Source organism: Spinacia oleracea, chromosome 5 (assembly GCF_020520425.1).
Source record: "Spinacia oleracea cultivar Varoflay chromosome 5, BTI_SOV_V1, whole genome shotgun sequence".
NCBI lineage: Eukaryota > Viridiplantae > Streptophyta > Magnoliopsida > Caryophyllales > Amaranthaceae > Spinacia > Spinacia oleracea.
In genome coordinates this window covers 51,748,560-51,754,988 of record NC_079491.1, presented here as the reverse complement: position 1 = coordinate 51,754,988, position 6,429 = coordinate 51,748,560, and positions in this window count along the sequence as shown.

Genomic DNA, 6,429 nt, shown 5'->3' with positions numbered 1-6,429 from the left:
GCATCATTGATTGGTTCAATAATGTATGCTATGATATGTACACGCCCGGATGTTGCGTACGCACTCAGTGCTACGAGCAGATACCAGTCAGACCCAGGAGAGGCACATTGGACTGCTGCCAAGAATATTCTGAAGTACCTGAAAAGGCACAAAGATGACTTCCTGGTCTATGGTGGAGATGATGAATTAATTGTTTAAGGCTATACGGACGCAAGTTTCCAAACCGACAAGGATGATTTCAGATCACAGTCTGGGTTTGTCTTCTGCCTCAACGGAGGTGCAGTAAGCTGGAAAAGTGCTAAGCAAAGCACCATTGCGGATTCTACAACTGAAGCGGAGTACATTGCTGCACATGAAGCAGCAAAGGAAGCTATATGGCTAAGGAAGTTCATAGGTGAACTTGGTGTAGTCCCCTCCATTAAAGGACCAATAGCCTTGTATTGTGATAATAACGGAGCTATTGCACAGGCAAAGGAGCCTAGACACCACCAAAGAGTCAAGCATGTACTTCTTAGATTTCACCTTCTACGAGAGTTCGTTGAAAGAAAAGAAGTCGAGATAAGCAAGATTGGAACTGATGACAACATATCAGATCCATTGACTAAACCTCTGCCGCAGGCGAAGCACAACTCGCACACTGCAGCTCTAATACCTCGTATTTTTATAATATTTATAAATATATTTTATTATATTTATAAAGCATTTTACGATTTATTATCATTTAAATAATATTTAAATGTATTTAATGTATTTTAATTAATTAGAATATTTATTATTTTAATTAATTACGAAACGAATTTAATTCTTGAGTCGGGAAATTAAATGAGTTGCAAATGATTTTTAAAGCTTCGGGTTTTAAATAAAAAGTCCATTTCGTTTTATTTATCGAGCCCAATCCAAACAATTTAATTTAAATCCTAAGCTAGCCCAATTCATTGAATTCCTAAGCCCTACTCAAATATCCTAAGCCTAGCCCATCAAGGGATTAGGGAGCCTATAAATAGGACTCCCCATCATTAAATAAACCCCTAAAATTTCATAAAGCCCCTTTTTGATTTCTTGCCCCTCACTCCAACTCCCTCTCTCTTCTCTTTGCTCGGCCTCACGCCCACTCGGCCTCACGCCCACTCGTGCTGCACCGCACGGCCTTGTGCCCTCGTGCTGCACGTCCTCGGCCTCGTTCCCTCGTGCTTGTCTCTCGCCCACACCCCTCGCGTCCCTATTTTCTCTCGCCCGCAGCGAGCACTCGTGCCCTGCGCTGCTGTTGTCCCTCGTTGTTGTTGCTCGTGTGCCCAGCGCACACCTTGCTCGTCCCCTTGCTCGTGTGCTTATCGCACACCTTGCTCGCCCCTCTCGCTCGCACGCTGCGCCACCCCGCGCGCGCTGCCCTGCCCCCTTTGTTCGTCGCCTTGCCGTGCGCGCGCCCCCTCTCCTCGCTCGCGCTCGTCGCCCTTGCTGCGCACACGCACGTTTGTGTGTGTGTGTGTGTGTGTGTGTGTGTGTTCGTATTCGATTTCTTTTTCGCCCAATCACAATTAATTCGTGGTTGTTCCGTGCTATAGGCCGGATTGGTATAATTCTCTTCTTCCTTACCTATTCTATTTAAATTCCGTATTTTAAATTATTATATTAATATTGTTTTGAGTAATTAAAATGATGGGAACCGGTTATGAATACCGTGGTTTGAGGATTTGTGTGTTGAGATTCATTAGGTTTGTTTTAATTATTAAAGGATGAATTTTCAGATTTGTTTATTTAATAAAGCATGGATTTTTATGATACTAAACTAGTGTTATTGGGATTTTCAAGTTAGGGTTTTAACCTAGACCTAATGAGTCAATTGATTAGCATAATTAGGTGATGATTTTAATTATGATAATCAATTATATTTTCAGATTTGAATAAAGGTTTAAAGTGTTGATTTTTATTGATTTTAAATGCGGAAAAAGTATGTTTTCGTACTAGGGATTGATTTTGCAAATTGAGACGATTTTATTATTGAAAAACGATTGAATTCTAAAGTCTAAAGGAGGTTTTAATTTTTATAAAGTTTCTGGAAAATTAATGAACATGGAAATAATTTAAGTTTCATTATTTTGATGATAGGAGGTGATTTCTAGTTGAGTGCTCGTTATTACAAAGTGGCCCCTACGCTTAGGTATTCAAGGTACGTACAAGTCTAGGGCGACCACACCTTTTTGTCAATGACATTACATGATTGTTGATGATGTGAATTACATTATGTGAAATCATGTTTACTTTGGTGAACGAGCATGTGTTTTGTGATGTTGGATTTATTGAATTAATTGTTGAACAAGCATGTTGAAAATTATGATGAGTATGGATTTCATTGTCAATCATGTTGTTCAATATTTATGCATGTATGGTTCAATTCACATGCAAGGGATGGATTAATTATTTGTATGCTATTGTACGGGATGTCTATCATACTTTGAGCCATTTATTTGTACCTCGTTGTACTATTTATTTTACCACATGTGAAGGGTTAGCTCACGTAAGCCACCTCACATGTAGGGTTCAGTTGGGAATATTATTTATGAAATGAATTAGGATTTGTCGTGCAAGGGCACAACCCTCATGTTAATATGCATGATGTGGAGTCTCACTTTGGTGAGGAGGAACATGGTAGTAATATCACAAGTGTCTTGCTTGGTTGATCACAAGTCTTAAAGCATTAAAATAAGATTGTTTCGGTTGTCGTTTATTAATTGTATGTATGCATGTTGTCGAGTCTTGAGTTCGCCTTTAATAAAATATTAATAAACGTAAAGTGCAACCAGAACAAGCTTCAAAACTCTTGGAACGTATATACCTTGAGTATGAACAATGGGGGGAGTCTTGCCGGAAAGCTCGTACTCCTACTAATGATACAAGACGTTGTTTCATTTATATTATGCGCAGGAATTCCGTCGGTATGGCCCGACACTCGGTATGGCCCGATTTTTTTATTATTATTATATTTGGTGTTTGGTTGGCTCCCATCACCTTTTCCCTTTGTGGATTATTCTTTTGGCCCGTTCGAAGCTTATTCTAATTAAATTGTGAGTCAAGAGTCGAGTCAAGAGTCGAGTCTTGTATCTCATGATTGTTTGATTTGTTATTATATGGCTTTTGCATGTTGATTAGTATTTAGTGAGTGATGCATGCTTTAGTTTCATTACTCTATGCTTGTAAGTACTCAGCTTTTGCTGACTACGTGCTTTGTGTGTTTCCGGTCATGGCCTTTGCCTTAATGACCCTATGATGATCCATCATTTGCACTTGCATTGTTGGGGAGTAGAATAATATAGCAGGTTGGTAGATCAAGTACGATCGAAATCATGTGGCTTGGGATGATTGAGAGAGTTACATGTTTTCGTTCTTTGAAACTATTTTATTTAATATTTTAATTATGTTTGAATTATTTATACTTTGGGTTTTGGGCCATTATGGTTCCAAATTGTAGGAGGCCTCGATATTTTATTAATTATGGTTTTTAAAAGTTAGTTGACATTTAATTCTGCTGCGTAATTCTGGTAATAGCCTTAACCGTTATCACGGTGGCGGTAATGCTTTAGTAATTCCTTTATTTGAAGTTGGAAAATGGTTTTATAAAAGCAAGGAATTATTAGGGTGTTACAAAGTGGTATTTGCAGAGCTCTAGTTTGAGAGCTGTTGTGCATTAACTAATAGTGCAAAGTGGTAAATCCTTAAACTACGATTGCGGAACTTTAGGATTTTCGAAAATTATTTTCCTAAAGTCAAAACGTATTATAGAGTACTCAATATTTTAAAGGTCAAATACCAATTATTTTGGGTCGTTTGAAATAAGTTGAAAAGTTTGGATTATTATTTAATTTAATTAATTCTTCCGAATTTATTTTTTTATTTATTTATTCGAAAAATTTCGAATTAAATTCGAATTATTTTCTTAATTTCGAAAAATATTTTATTTAATTATCCGAATTATTTTAATTATTCATTATTCTATTTATTTTATTCGAATACTTTTTTCGGATTTATATTTTAAATTTTTTCGGATTTCTTTTTTTCCCGAAAATTATTCATTTATTTATTTAATTAATCGATAATTTTTATTAATTTTCGATTTTAATTTAAATAATTTCAACTAAGTTAGGAGTTATTTCTTAATTAATTTCGAAAATTTATGATATTTTCAAGTGAGAAATGGGTAGATTAAGAAATGGCATATTAGTTTAAGTATGCATTTTATGTGATTATGTGGATTATTAATTGCCATGTATATGTTCTAATCATGTTTTATCTTGCTTTATGTGATTAATTGCATCATATTTCATGTTGAGCATATATTTGTGCATTGAAATTGTATGGCTCCACGAACTATTTATTGTATCCTTTTGGGGTTGGAATTTCTATGGAAACGCGTTAGTAAGACTTTTGAGTTGTGAATTTTCAGGAATTAAGGATGCTACCTTCTAAGTTCACCAGTCTAGGATACTTAGAGAAGATGGATAATGAGACTCCTCGCACGTATGTTCAAAAGATCGTGTTTTCTTGTGACTATTTAGCTTCGACCAAGAATATGCCCCACGTTAGGCACAAAGATATGATGGCTAGTATGATTATACATTGTTTACCCCATAAGAACCCTTACATAGACCTCAAGAATAGGTTCAGTGACATGCAAAATGGTGATGGTACCCCTAATTGGTACAAATATGGGACTAGTGATGGTAGGTGGAAGTATGATTCTGAGGTTCTTGCTATTATCCTAGAGGTTGCGGAAATTAGCTATGAGGATGGAAAGTATTTTGCGGGTTTTGGTATGGGCTATGGAGGAATAGAAAGTGATGGTGAGGATGGCATGATCCATGATGAGCAAGCTAGTGATGTTGAGGAGGATAGTGATGATGATGTGGTAGAGATTGAGAATCCTAACCCTATAGTTCCTGAACCAACCATTGAGATATCCAGTGGATCTGAAGATGAGCTTGAAGAGAATAATGTGGTTGATAGTGAACCACGGCAAAATGATGAGGCTATGGATGAAGACTCGGATCCGGAAGAAGACTTAGATGATCCTAATGATCAAGACTTTACTCCAGAGCAATACAAGGAAAGAAATGATCGTCGTGATGACGTTAGCCTCTAGATAAATGTAATCCTTAGTTTTATTTCTTTTTGTTCTTTCTTTTCGTTGAAGTAATAAAGTGGCAAAGCTACTATTCATGGTTATAGATATTATAGTTGGAGAATAAATGTTATGGCATTAGTGGATGTAAGACTTATTCATTGGAGTTTTAATAAAAGAATAGAATTTCCTTTTTCGTTATCCTTTAAGTTCAATTCTCAATTCTAAGTCTCGTGGGTATCGCAAAGGGATTATTTGTTATTTCTTCAATGAAATTTTATGTGCAAGGTGGTTTTGTAGCAACCATCTAAATTTACTTGCATCGAATAGTGGGGTGAGAAGGCCCGAAAGTGGCGCCAACTCTTCCCCTAGGTGGCGCCTAAGTGTGTGTTCTTGTTGTGAGTAGGTTCGTGTAGAACCAGTACCTTAGTAATGTCGTGTCCAACCAATTTTAAAGCTAGCCTTTTATTTATTCAGGAGAAGGGATATGGCTAGCCAAGAGATTTCTGAAGTGGTTAGACAACTAGCTGAGGTAGTACGTGACCTAGCTCAAACCAGAGCAAACCCAATGCATGACCCGGCTGGGGAAATGTTTAAGAAAATAGCTCAAATCAAGCCTCCACTTTATAGCGGAGAGATTGAACCAAGTGTGTTGGAGAACTGGTTGAGAGAGTTTGATAAACTCATTGTAGCTGTGAATTGGCCCGAAAACCTTAGGGTGAATAGTGTTGTGTACTACCTGAGAGGTGAAGCTGATCTGTGGTCGCAACGATGTGAAAATACCCTTAGAGCCACACCTAACTTTGGATGGGAAGCATTCAAAACTGCACTAAGGAACAAGTTTTACCCACCCTACCTGAAGAAGCAAATGGCGCAGGAGTTCATTGAACTCAAAATGGGAAGTCTGTCTGTGGCGGAATACTATTCTAAGTTTATAGAGCTGTCTAGGTTTGCACCTGAAGTGGTGGCAACGGAAGAACTCAGGGCTCAAAGATTTGAGAATGGTTTGACCATGGAATTACAGCTGTTGTTGTCTGGAGAGACCTTTACCTCATTAGACACCCTGTACGGAAAAGCTGCTCACCTGTATGGGTTACAGCAAAGGAAGAATGGTAGTGCTGAAAAGAGAAAGGATGGTGGAAGTTCGAATCAAGGAAATAACCATCAGAATCAGGGGAATTTTAAGAAGCACAAAGGAAATGGGAATTTCCAGTTTAGGGCTAACAATGGTGGTAATCGCAACAACCAAGGTGGCGGAAATCAGTCTGGAAGGAATGGAGTACGGACCTACGAATGTATGCGCTGTAACATGAATC